The sequence below is a fragment of the Chiloscyllium plagiosum genome, chromosome 11 (genome assembly GCF_004010195.1).
Source record: "Chiloscyllium plagiosum isolate BGI_BamShark_2017 chromosome 11, ASM401019v2, whole genome shotgun sequence".
Classification (NCBI taxonomy): Eukaryota; Metazoa; Chordata; class Chondrichthyes; order Orectolobiformes; family Hemiscylliidae; genus Chiloscyllium; species Chiloscyllium plagiosum.
The window spans coordinates 25,654,732-25,668,166 of record NC_057720.1 but is presented as its reverse complement, the minus strand read 5'-3'; the positions used below and the strand labels follow the sequence as shown (position 1 = coordinate 25,668,166).

General features: G+C 41.5%; 1 long non-coding RNA gene across 2 annotated transcripts in view; it reads right to left on the bottom strand.

Moving 5' to 3' along the window:
• LOC122554237 overlaps window positions 1-12,770 on the bottom strand; it is a 36,803-nt gene extending 24,033 nt beyond the window's left edge. For both annotated transcript variants that reach the window (XR_006312945.1, XR_006312946.1), the window contains exon 1: window positions 12,367-12,770. This is a non-coding gene — a long non-coding RNA (uncharacterized LOC122554237). The remainder of the gene's footprint in view (window positions 1-12,366) is intronic.
• Window positions 12,771-13,435: the final 665 nt, after the last annotated feature.

Below are 13,435 nucleotides of genomic sequence, written 5' to 3'. Positions count from 1 at the left end.
TTTCTTTTTGCTTTGCAATTTCCATCTTTAGAGATCCATCTCATGGGCTGCAATCAAGGCTACAGAGCCCCACTTGCCTTTTACCTGGAGGTCAACATCCTCATGAAAAGTAAACACACTTCAAGGATGTCAGGGCATTCTGAGCCCTGAACTTCACTGACCAGGCTGTTAAAGAAAGCCAGAACCATACTTTAAAGCTCTGGAACAGGAATACTACCACTAAGCATATCACCATGCTGTGATTTTTGTAAAGATTTGTAGCTCAGGTTGTGCTTTAGGTTGTAAGCTTGTTCACTGAGCTAATAGGTTTATTCTCTGATGTTTCATCATCATGCTCAGTAACATCAAAAGTGAGCCTCTGTTGAAGCACTGGTGTACTGTCCTGCTTTCTAATTATGCGTCTTGGTCCGTTGAGGTGGGTGATATCACTTCTGGTTCTTTTTCTGAGTGGTTAGTAAATGGGGTCCAAATCGACCTGTTTGTTGATGGAGTTCCGGTTTGAATGCCAGGCCTCTAGGAATTCCCGTGCATGTCTTTGTTTAGCCTATCCCAGGACAGAACTGATGTCCCTAATTCTCTGCGTGTAAGGATACTAGTGATAGTTGGTCATGTCGTTTGGTGGCTGGTTGGTACTTGTGTATCCTGGTGGCTAGTTTCCTGCCCATCTGTCTGATGTAATGTTTGTTACAGTCCTTGCAGGGTATTTTGTATATGACGTTAGTTTTGCTGGTTGTTGGTACAAGGTCCTTTAGGTTCATCAAGAGCTGTTTCAGTGTGATGGTAGGTTTGTGGGCTGCCATGATGCTAAGGGGTCAGAGTAGTCTAGTCGTCATCTCTGAGATGTCTTTAATGTGTCTAGGGTCTCTGGGCATGTTGTGTCTTCTTGTTAGGTTTGTTGTGTAAGAATAGGTGACTGTGCTGATTGGGTACCTGTTGTCCTTGAATATGTTGTATAGGTGTTTTTGTCACCAATCTGTCCGCTCAGGAGCGCCCTGGTGAACTTCGAGACAATTTTCTGGTGTCCACGGGCTGGGTCCCTTCAATGTACCAGCTCTGAAATCATTACATTCTGCCAAACAGAAATTCTCCTCCTCTGCTATCAAATGTTTATATGTTCACAAAATGTTGTCTCACTTGGCACAAATAGGTAATTTTTCCCTAAAATAAATGAGACATGGGATCGTTGATAATGGTTGCAGAACTATGTGAAAATTAAATAGACGGTAGTTTTCAAGGGTCTAAACAATCCATGAGGAGCTGAATATCTGTCATGTGCCTCAGTAACACATTCCACTGTCTATTGTACAGCAATTGAATGGTGTTTGGAGCACTCGTGTATATCGATAAAAAATAGTTGTATCCATTTGATTATTATACCTAAATTGAAAATCTAAATACACAATCCTCGAAATGGATTTGCTCCAGAGAGCGAACTATCGCAGACACATTAATCATTTCCCACTCTATAAGCAAACTACAGGACCAGAAAGGCCTACTGACAGGCTGTTGTTAAATCATCTTACACAGCTAAAGAGCCCAGTCTTCAAAGAGATTTACATTAACCATTCCTCACTTTTCCCTCTGCCCCTATGGGTGGTTGCTAAGCTATGTGACCACTTCCACTCTTGTCAAATTTGGAGCCTACAATTAGTCTGAACCTTTAGGGATTCTTATACGATGGAGTCTATTCAGCCTAAGGACAACAGAAATGAATCAGTAAAATGGAGTTTGAGTGGTTTTTCTTCTTATTAATATAAACCTGTAAAATTATTTTTCCTAAAGTTGCTCTGATTATATAACGAGTAATAAACTGAATTTTAATCTCTTGACCTAATTTAGATTAACTAATTAAATATTTCAGATGAATTTTGCTTTTGAAATACATCATCTTCTGCTAATAAGAGGCTCAAACATTGCCAAAGGCTGACGCAGAATTCTATTTTTCACTCAATAAACTAAGAGCCGGTTGAGGTTTGTTGAGAGCATTCAGTTTGCAGTCACATAGCTTTAGTGTTGATGAGGAGTGCGATCTGTACATGAGCAGGTCAACAGGTCCGTTCAATACCTGAACCGGACTGTAGAGTCAGAGAGATTTACAGCAAGAAAACAGATCCATTGGTCCAACTCATTCATGCTGACCAGATATCCTAAATTAATCTAGTCCCATTTGCTAGCAGTTGGCCCATATCCCTCCAAATCCTTCCTAATCATATACCCATCCAGGTCCCTTTTAAATGTTGTAATTGCATGAGCCTCCACACTTCCTCTGGCTGTCATACGTGCACCATCCTCTGTGTGAAAACGTTGCCTCTTAGGTCCCTTTTAACTCTTTCCGCTCTCACCCGAAATCTATGACCTCTGGTTTTGGATTCCCCCACCTCCAGGAAAAGACTTTGTCTATTTACCCTATCCATGATTTTATAAACCTCTATAAAGTCATCCCTCAGCATCCGATGGTCCAGGGAAAACAGCCCCAGCCTCTCACTCCAGCTCAAACCCTCCAGCCCTGGCAACATCCTTGTAAATCTTTTCTGAACCCTTTCAAGTTTCACAACATCCTTCCAATAGAAGGGAGACCAGATTTGCACACAATATTCCAAAAGTGGCCTAACCAATGTCCTGCATAGCTGCAGCAACCCCATCACCAGGTAAACGGCAAACCCGGCCTAGAAATGTGAGAAGATGGTTTTCTATACTTCATGTGAAAAAGGCCAAAGATTCAGCAAGGGTAAAAGGAGAAAACAAACTAAGAAAGCCTAACACCTATTCATTTTTATTTGATGATATTTTAGTGTTCAGCTCAATCTACAAATCTTTCAAGAATGAAGCAACCCATTCCAGCCACCAGCAGCAGCTGGATTTCACTCAGTATTGAGAATGCCATGCACTGTCCACCTAAGACAAGAAAATTTTCCATCCATCAACTTCTGATGAAGTAGCATTGCTGAGAACCATCAGAAGCACTATTCCTGCTTTATAACAACACAAAAGGCTGTAAGATCAGGACAGGAATTGGGTACACTTTGATGACTGACATATTTCCTGTCCTTCCAAAGTTTTGTCACCCCAAACAAAAGTCAGCAGTGAGATAGTCATCTGGATTAATGAAGTCATAATACTCAAACAAATTGCTACTATCCAAAACAAGTTGCTATCCAAGTTGCTAACACTGTTGAATACTAGGCTGAGCCTATGGCTCACTTCACCAAATTCCAAATATAGGCATGGGAAATGCTGCCATCTTGATGCGCACTGGGATGGGATCACCAAGCAGCCCCTCAGGAACATACCATTGCATTTATTTCACTGTCTGAAGACATCTATAATCATAGCACTGAAAATAAAGTAAATGCTGGAGATCACAGCTAGTCAGGCAGCATCCATGTAGAGAAAGCAAGCTAACGTTTTGAGTCGAGATGTCACCATAGCACACTGTATGTGAAACATATGAAGTGTCCAACTGTGTGGGGTACAAGTCCTGGTCACAAGCAATCTTGACTATATCACTGGTCATTATCAATTAAAGATAGCCATCCCTGTGAAACAGAAGTAATCATAATCAATCTTCAATTGTCGCCTGCAGGCCCCAATTGTGCAGGTTATGATTCAAAATGTAATCTGAGATCTCATTGGCTGCTCAGTGGTATGGAGCTGATTTCCTCTCACCTTGAACTGTCGGAATTTGCCAACAGCTATACAATCAAAGCATGTCAATGTTATAACAGCAGTCTCTCCAATTTCATTATCCAATCAGACAATGAAATTATCTGAATTTTGAAGAAGGGTTACTTAACCTGAAACATTAATTCTGCTTGATCTCCACAGATGCTTCCAGATCTGCTGGGTTTTTCCAGCAGTTTCTGATTTTGTTTCTGATTTTCAGCAGTCACAGTTCTTTTTTTTCCATTTTTCATTATATTCAAGACTGAGATAGACAGAGCTTTAATCAGTAAGGAATCAAGTATAATGTGGTAAGGCAGGAAAATGTTGAGGATCATCAGATCGGCCATCATCTCATTGAATAGCAGCATGGATTTAATGGGCCAAATGGCCTACTTTTACTCCACTTATTTTTACAAATGACTTATGGTTGTTCTCTTATTTGCAATGTTGCCTTTCTTGGGTGATTTGGAGAGGTGTGTAGGTGGGGGTGCAAGGTTTCCACCACCCTGTTGTACTTACAGTCTTCAATCATGTGTGATAGGGTTTGTGCTGCGTGTTTCAGAATAAGGTCCCTCATGTCAATGGCCCATGCACAAGAATTCCATGGCCCTCCTTATTGGAGTTCCCCTTGTCCTAATGTATAGAAGACTATGCTAAACCAGGATTTGTATGTGATGCGATGCTGACTGTTCACATTGCTAAAAGCCTATTCTGTTTCTGATATTCATTACATAACTTCACTGGTTCCCTGATCAATGGATCCACATACTGCAAAGATCATCATCACTGTGCAACGAAGGTGTAGAGCAATTGAGGAGGAACAGGTGCACCAGCAAACCCAGGACCTACAGTAAACATAAGCAGCTGCTGAACAGCCTCCACATGAACAGGTCACAGCTGAAGCTCCTTTCAATATATAACAGAGGTACAGGAAGCCCAGAGTCAACCATTATCAGTGCCATTTCCTGCAGTTGAGGGAGGTGCATTGCTGTTACAGACAGACAGACAGTATCCTGGGACACTGCCACATAACTGCACCATCTGATGGAGGACCTGCAACCTGAAAGGGTTCATGGTCTTCCCATTCTGATGCCGATCAAGGTGACAGCTACAGTAAGTTTTTAACGCAACTGGCTGCTTCCAAGGAACCATTGGGAATCTTTGTTGAACAACCCTCAACACACAATCTATAGCTGTTACTGTTGCAATTGACTTCACCTCATTTTCTACGGCAAGTTTTGTGCTACAGCTTGGGCAAGTAGGTTTTGCCGACACAGTGAGTATCCTCAGGTGCAGGATGTGATAGACAGGACACACAGTACATTTAGAGCTTCACATCATAACTTGGTTGGCTTCATCAACAGAAAAGGAGAAAGTGAGGACTGCAGATGCTGGAGATCAGAGCTTGAAAATGTGTTGCTGGAAAAGCGCAGTAGGTCAGGCATTCTCCTTCTCCTTGGATGCTGCCTGACCTGCTGCACTTTTCCAGCAACACATTTTTAAGCTTCATCAACAGAAAAGACAACCACTCCATCAATGAGCAAGCCATCAGTGATCATCGACACTATATTTTAGAATTCTGTGGCATATACTCTGGAAAATTATAATGATGCAATACCTTTGAGAACTCATATGTTCCTGCTTTGTTTCAAGGTTTGTATGCCTTATAAGAATGGTTACGGAAGGGCAAGGGCTATAATCTACAACCATAGCTGAAGCCCCTGCAGTTATAATGCAGCTCATTCTTCCACTCAGGTCATTATGCAGCAGACAAATAAGTCTCCTGAACATGGGGCTCAGAGGCTTGCTTCGATGTGGTATGGTACATTGCAATCAGTGTATGTAGCATCGTCCCTGCATGCTGTCCCCTACACATTGAAGCAAGCAAAATCGGGATGTGATGGATGCTGAAGAGCTGAAAGACCAGCAGCAATCTTCGAGGAGAAAGGTGATGACATTGAGCAGGAGGGACATCATGTTCACCATGACAGCGCAGCATCAGGCACAAAAAACCGGACAAGACTTGACTGACCTCGGGTTCCAACAGATGTGAGTTGGGTGACTGATCATTCACTGACAGTAAATTTGTTGTTGATTATAAGGAAAGCAGCCCATACTTGTTCCTGGGTCAAATGCAGCTCTTTCTGTTTTCTCTTTCCTTTTTCTGGCGTTCACAAAAAGAGAATGTTGTCAACTGTTTGAGGCTTTCCAAACATATGACGCTCCCTCGTTGAGCAATAAGAGGACATTAAGCCAGGCTGCACATTAGGGTAATGTGTTGCTGGAAAAGCGCAGCAGGTCAGGCAGCATCCAGGGAACAGGAGAATCGACGTTTCGGGCTTATGCCCGAAACATCGATTCTCCTGTTCCCTGGATGCTGCCTGACCTGCTGCGCTTTTCCAGCAACACATTTCCAGCTCTGATCTCCAGCATCTGCAGACCTCACTTTCTCCTGCACATTAGGGTAAGAGTAGTACTCCCTTAGACAGGGGTTTTAACATGGTATAGCATTAAGAATGTGTAAACTGTGTAGCTCAATTCTGGTAGCTGCAATTACTGTGACAGTCAATCATACCGGGAATGATGTAAAATAGCAGTGTGTCTATCAATGTGAGTATATATTTCCAACAGAGTCACCTATGCCACATAGCTGTCCACAGAATCTTTTACTTTCCTCCCATCAGATGTATTGTGAAGGGCTATTCGTATCTGGCAGGAACTGATTTAATGCACGGCTGGGTTTTAAATATTTTGCTGGCAGTGCGAATCCTACAAGGTCCCGATAGCAGCAGGTACCTCTGCGCCTGATGAGTGAAGGACTATATGAGCACACTTAATAAAGACAGCAGCATAAAATTGCAAGAGACAATTTGCGAGAGCTCCCAGAGAGCAAGACTCGTGAAACTTTCTGAAATTGACACGCAGCTGATATTTTATAAAATTCACTCCTCTATCTGACCCCGGTGAGATCACATCTGGAATATTGATTGCAGTTTCAAAATCTGACTAAAAGTCCATCCCAATTAAGAAGTCTAAACCCTGCCACCAATTGAGGTTTTAGCCCGGTTAACATCTTATGTGTGCCTTACTGGGATCTTTGCATTTCACAAGCAGCACATTCATGTTAAAAGATTGGGCAGTTTGTATCATTGGTGCAGCTGACTGATGTCCTGGAATGGCAGAGATGATTGCAATAACTGTGGAGCTGTCGGTAGAGATAGTCTTTTAAAAAGAAAGATGGCCACTGAAGTATCTTGAACGGAGAAGGCCCAATAACACAGAGGGAATCTCTGATTGAACATACCAGATATTCACAATTGTTTGCATTTCTGTGTCTAGGGCAGATACCAACTCAAGGTCAGTACAGAACAACCTCGATTATCCGAACAAGACAGGCAGGGAGTATTTTGCTCGAATAACTGAGAGTTCGGATAACGGATTGTTCGGATGATGGATAGCGTTTTTACAGGACCTTGAGCTCTTGTTCGGATAATCCAAAGTTTTGATAATTGATGTTCGGATAATCGAGGTTGTTCTGTATACAGCATGCAGCACTGGTAAACTGGAACCTACAGTTCATTGTGTCTCTGAGGAGGTTTGCCTGTAAATGTGTTTGGGATATTAATAACAAGTGGGGGTGGTGTCCAATCTGGTCTTCAAGTACCTCCTTTAAGAACAAATTTTCATCATTACATTGATGTTTGTGGGCCCTTTCATGGCCATGTTTCATATATTATTGTCATGCTTAATTGATTGTGATACACTTAAAGGTGTCTGGAGATCATGGAAGGAGCTGTATACAATGCAAGCTCTCTTCTTTCAAAACTTACTGAAAAATTAAATGTTTAAAGCAGCAGCATAATAAAAATTCCCAAAGCAGTCTTAACTTGGCTAATTTGGCACAGATGAGAAATCAAGTCAAGGATCATTCTGCTCTGTGAGGTCCAGTGCCATGGTACAAATGTATAAAAAACTGTAACTATCGCTGATGAGCTTCAAGCTGCAAGACTTGGCAGTTTAGAAGGACATTTGGGTGTAAAATTTAGAAAGGGGGTTTGTGCAATGTTAATGAAAGAATAATCTGTATTCAAAACAATGTCCTGATGCAAGGGCAGCTAATTTCAGATTAGTTTGATTCAGAGGAAGTTTTTCTGATAGAGTGTCTTTGATGAGCAGCTATTGAGTGGTGACACTAGCCAAACTGAAGCCATTACTGGAGAATGCTCGTGATCCGAAGCTACACATGGTTATTAACTTGCAATTAAAACTAGTGTTCAAATGGCCATGCTGTAGCATGGCCAAGATGAATTTGGACAAGCTGGGGAAGAAATTGTACTCTGTAACACCTGTTGTTTAATCATTATGCATTATCCTAACATTTGGTAATGCAGCTCATGATACAACCAGGCACTTTGTCTCCACTGGTGTCTCGAAGATTGTGAAGATGTGAAATGATTGAAAGATATGAAAATGATTGAGAGGACTTACAGGGTGGTGGACATGGAGTGAATGTTTCCTCTTATGGAAGAAGCAAGATCCAACAGTCATTATTTAAAGATAAGGGGTTGCACATTTAAAACAGAAATGAGGGGAATGTTCTTTTTCTCTCAGGGCACCAATAGTCTTTGGAACTGTCTTTATAAAAAGATGGTGGAAGCACCATCCTTGGTTGAGGTGAATAAATTGTTGTTAAACATTGGGATGGAAGATTATCTGGGGTAGGCAAGAATGTAGATTCAAGGATTACAATCAAATCAGTCATGATCTATTTAATGGCGGAACAGGCTCCAGAGGCTGAATGACCTAATCCTGCCTCCTGTTTGTGTGCGAAAGATACCAACTGTTTATAATACAAATTAGTGGTATGCCAACAGAAGTGCTATTTCTAACCCCATATTGCAATCAGCCCTTAACCTCACACAACTGAACAAAGCATGGGCAGCATTAAACTCCTGAACCTAATTACAGGTAGTTCTTCTATAGTCGTAGTTGTGTTCCAGTGAAACCTTGTTTAACAAAAAAATCGCTAAATAGAAATAAAAGGGCCTATGGGAAAGTGGGGTTAGGGCAGACCAGCAAAAAGTCTCACTCACAATTGCTCAAACATCACCCAGACGTCTAACCCATGCGCAGAATGGCACAGAGATTTGGATGCGCACACCGGTGCACGTGCAGAATGGCACAGAGATTTTGGTGCACACACTAGTGCACGTGCAGAACAGCACAGAGATTTTGGTGTATACACTGACGCATGGACAGAACAGCGTGGAGATTTTGGCGCGCACACCGGCACATGCACAGAATGAAGTGTGTAAACTGAACCCCGCTGGAATTGCGCTACTGCAAACGAAGGTAAGCGTTCTCCAAATTACCATTCCCTAATTCTTCAGCAATGTTGTAGCCCAATCGCACTGCCGAAACGCACACTATCCCAAAACTACCTCTACAGATAAAAATTTCTGGATTCTTTGTCAGACTGCTATTGCAAGAGTATGACTTTTGGAGCTTTTCTAAATTTTCTCAAGTTTTAAAGCACTTACAGATAATGACTTGGCTGCTACTGAATCATTTTTTCCTCAGTTTAAAGCTTTATAGTGAAACAAGCTCCCCCCTAGATATACGTGACCTTGTTAACTTTCCTTCTGGAATTAACAATAGCTGGGAGCATAATGAGAGGTCAAGTGGAACAGGACAAAATGCTAAAAGAGGGTGGAGAAGGGGGAGTTGACCTCCCAACAGGAAAATCCACTGACGTTATTTAGACTATACTTTCATCACCTTAATGTAACCCAAGGTTTCATTCTTCCAATTATCTTCTGAATGAGACATTAATCAGAGGCCCTACCTGGGTAACATGAAGTATTTCAAGCCTGTATTTCCAATAAGAGTTATCCCTAGTGTCCGAGCTAATATTAATCCCATGGTCAACAACACAAATACAATCTTTGAATCAGTATCTCATTGCTATTGAGGGGAAGTTGTGTGCACAATGGCTGCCATATTTTTAGATTACAGTAGTGACTATGCTACTAAAGCCTTGGCTGGATGGTGCTTTGGGACATCAATGGCCATGTAAAGCATGATGTAAATGCAGGCGTCCTTGTCTTTTTTTTGTTATCCCTCCCTGATAACATCGGGGGTCAACCCACAGCAGCTGGGTTAAAGAAGGCCGCTCACCACCACCACCTCAACTAGGGATGGGCAATAAATGCCAGCCAGCCAGCAACTCCCACTTCCCATAAATCAATAAATTTTTAAAAATAAAAATCTTAGAAGGTAACAGTAGCTGAACTTTGACTGTGACTGTGATTGAATAGTGTGAGGCTCACTGTTGAGCCTTAAAAACAATAAAATAGGAAGCATTATATTAAGTGGCTGCTGTATAATCTTGCAGGTTCTCACAAAGTGTGTAGATGATAGGATCCATACAGTAATGCCCTGGGCTTACAATTAGAAAAAGTCTTAATTGAGTAAATTTGAAGCACTCACTGTTCTCCCTTATTCCTTCTGTTAGTTTCTTCATGGAACTTATACTTTGTGACCATAATGGCCTGAGGTGGTTTGTGAATTTTGAAAGAGTAAATTTAAAGCTGTCAAATTTACTCTATGGGAAAAAGGAAGTAATAGCTTTCCAAAAGAGATTGTCAATGGATATAATGAGGCAATTAGCAGCAAACGGGGATGAAATGGAAGAAATGCATTAAAGCTCAGAATAGGCAATTAGCAAAACCAACAAGCCCCATTATTTTGGCACGAGGTTGTCATTTTCTGGTTTGCACCAGGGAAGAAATCTACCCACCATTCTGATGACAATAAATTGTTTGCAAAGTATTCAATTATTCCACAGGGAATAGTGATAGTAGAAACCCTAATTGGCTGACTTTTCAGAAAACTTGTTAGTTTCCAAGTATTACAAAACCTTATAGGGAAATCTTTAAAGTATAGTTGTGGAACAGCCTTGGGCTTTCCCTATAAATTAGGGCCAAAGATTTTGCTGCAGTAAGGTAGCTCAGTTGCATAGACTGACCCATTGACTGTGAAAACGTATACCAGTGTAGCTGTATATTGTGCGTAACATTAATGAATTGCACAACCATTTATTTATTTGTTTATTTAATTAAAACAGTTAAGATTAGATTACTTACAGTGTGGAAACAGGCCCTTTGGCCCCACAGGTCCACACCAACCCTCCAAAGAGCAACCCTCCCAGACCCATTCCCCTACATTTACCCCTTCACCTAACACCATGGGCAATTTAGCATGGCCACTTCACCTAGCCTGCACATTTTTGCACTGTGGGAGGAAACCGGAGCACCCATAGGAAACCCACGCAGACGCGGGGAGAATGTGCAAACTCCACACAGACAGTTGCCTGATGCTGGAATTGAACCCGGATCTCTGGAGCTGAGGTAGCAGTGCTAACCACTGTGCCACCCATAAGTAACTATAGATTTGCCAAGCCACATTGTGGGAACAATGGGATCAAATTTCACTGAATAGCTGTGACATACCGCCCAGAAGAATTGGGCAGCCATCTATTTAAAGAGACAGTTCAGCAGGAAGTGGAGGAACCTTTAGTTTTCTAACAGAGTGAACTCTTCTTTTGAAGTTGCACATTTTTTTCATTGCAATGTCTCTGTTTGTGCCTAGCTCAGTACATGATGCATCTTTCACTTGTGTGAATCTCTTTTTCCATGTCTTGTTTCTCGGTAGGTTTCCCAATCTTTCTTTGTGTCTATTGGTCTACGAAATACTTCTCTACAATATATTTTTAAAACCTTCCAAAATTCCTTTGCATCTCAGTTTTAGATGCCTGTCCCTTATTTTGTACCTCAATTTCATTCACTTGTGAGATGTGGGAACTGCTGACTGGCCAGCATTTATCGCCCACCCTATTTGTCCGTGAGAAGGTGGTGAGCTGCCTTCTTGTGCTGTAAGGAGACTCACAATGCCCTAAGGGAAGGAATTCCAGAATTTTGACCCAGTGATAGTGAAGGAATGGTGATATATTTCCAAGTCAGGATGTTGAATGGCTTGGAGGGGAACTTGCAAGTGGTGGTTTTCCCATGTATCTGTTGCCATTGTCATTCAAGATGGAAGTGGTCACGGGTTTGGAAGGTACTGCCTAAGGATCTTTGGTGAGTTTCTACAGTCATCTTGAAGATAGTACACACTGCTGCTATTGAGCATCGGTGGTGGAGGAAGTGGATTTTGCGGATGTGGTGCCAATCAAGTAGGTGCTGCTTTCTCCTGGATGGTGTCAAGCTTCATGAATGTTGTTGGAGCTACACTTATCCAGGTAAGTGGGGAGTATTCCTTTACACTATTGACAAGTCTTGTGCCTTGTGGATGGTGGACAGGCTTTGGGGAGTCAGGAGGTGAATTACTTACTGTAGTATTCCTAGCCTCCGACCTGCTCATGTAGCCATTGTATTTATATGGTGAGTCCATTTGAGTTTCTGGTCAATGGTAACCCCCAGGCTGTCGATAATGGAGCTTCCTGTGATGGTAATACTACTGATGTCAAGAGGTGGTGATTAGATTGTCTCTTACTGGAAACGGTCATTGCCTAGTATTTGTATGGTATGAATGTTACTTGCCACTTGTCAGCCTAGCCTGGATATTGTCCAAATCTTGTGGCTGCTTCTTTATCTGAGGAGTTGCAAATAATGTTGAACATTGCGCAATTATAGGCAAACACACCTTACGATGGAGAAAAAATCTTTGATGTAGCAGGTGAATATGTTTGGGCCGAGAATACTAAACTGAGGAACTCTTGCAGAAATGTCCTGGAGTTGAGATGACTGACCTCCAACAATCATCTTCTTACGTATTGGGTATGAATCCAACAATGTCCATTAGTTTGAGATTTGCCCACCAGATGGAAATATCTTCTCAATATCTATGCTGTGAAGCCCTCTCAGAATCTGTAGATTTCAAAAATATCACCCTCCATTCTTCTAAACTCTGATGAAAAAAGAGGCTTAATCAGGATAGCCATTCTTGATTGGTTAGCCCCCTCAACTCAGGAATCACCCGAGTGAACCGCATTTGAACTGTCTCCCAACAGTAAGTTTTTTTTTTGGATTAGTGGTGCTGGAAGAGCACAGCAGTTCAGGCAGCATCCGATTTTGCTGCTCCTCGGATGCTGCCTGAACTGCTGTGCTCCTCCAGCACCACTAATCCAAAATCTGGTTTCCAGAAGCTGCAGTCATTGTTTTTACCTTCCCAACAGTAATATGTAATTTCTTAAATACAAGGACCAAAACATGTACAGTTTGAGTTCTGCATTTCCTTCACATGTTTTTAATATCTTCTTCAAAAGATCATAATTACTCTGGATTTTATCTCTTTCATTAATGAAGCCACGATAGTCCTCTGCAAACAAGATCTCTCTCACTCCAGAGTTTCTTTTTCAGACAAAAAAATGTATGGATTATAGTAGAGGATTTTCGTTTGCTAATAAGTCATCATGATATTCAAATTCTGAATATTTTAGTAAGAGGAAATCTATTTCCTCAGTCAGGGCACCTTTTTCTTTGTTAATTTTTGTCTCTGTGCAGAATTTATGAAATGTTTCTCTAATATTTTCTTTCTTTTTCACAAATTACAGATATCTTTTAATCAATTTCCCATGGACCGATCATTGCAACTCCCATTTTTGAAGCACAATTGTTTGTTCATATTCTGATGTCTTGCTGTGCGGTTGCTGAATTTGTATCTGTTTTTCATCTTTGTTAAAATGCAAGACCTCAAAGTCTCTCTGTTCACT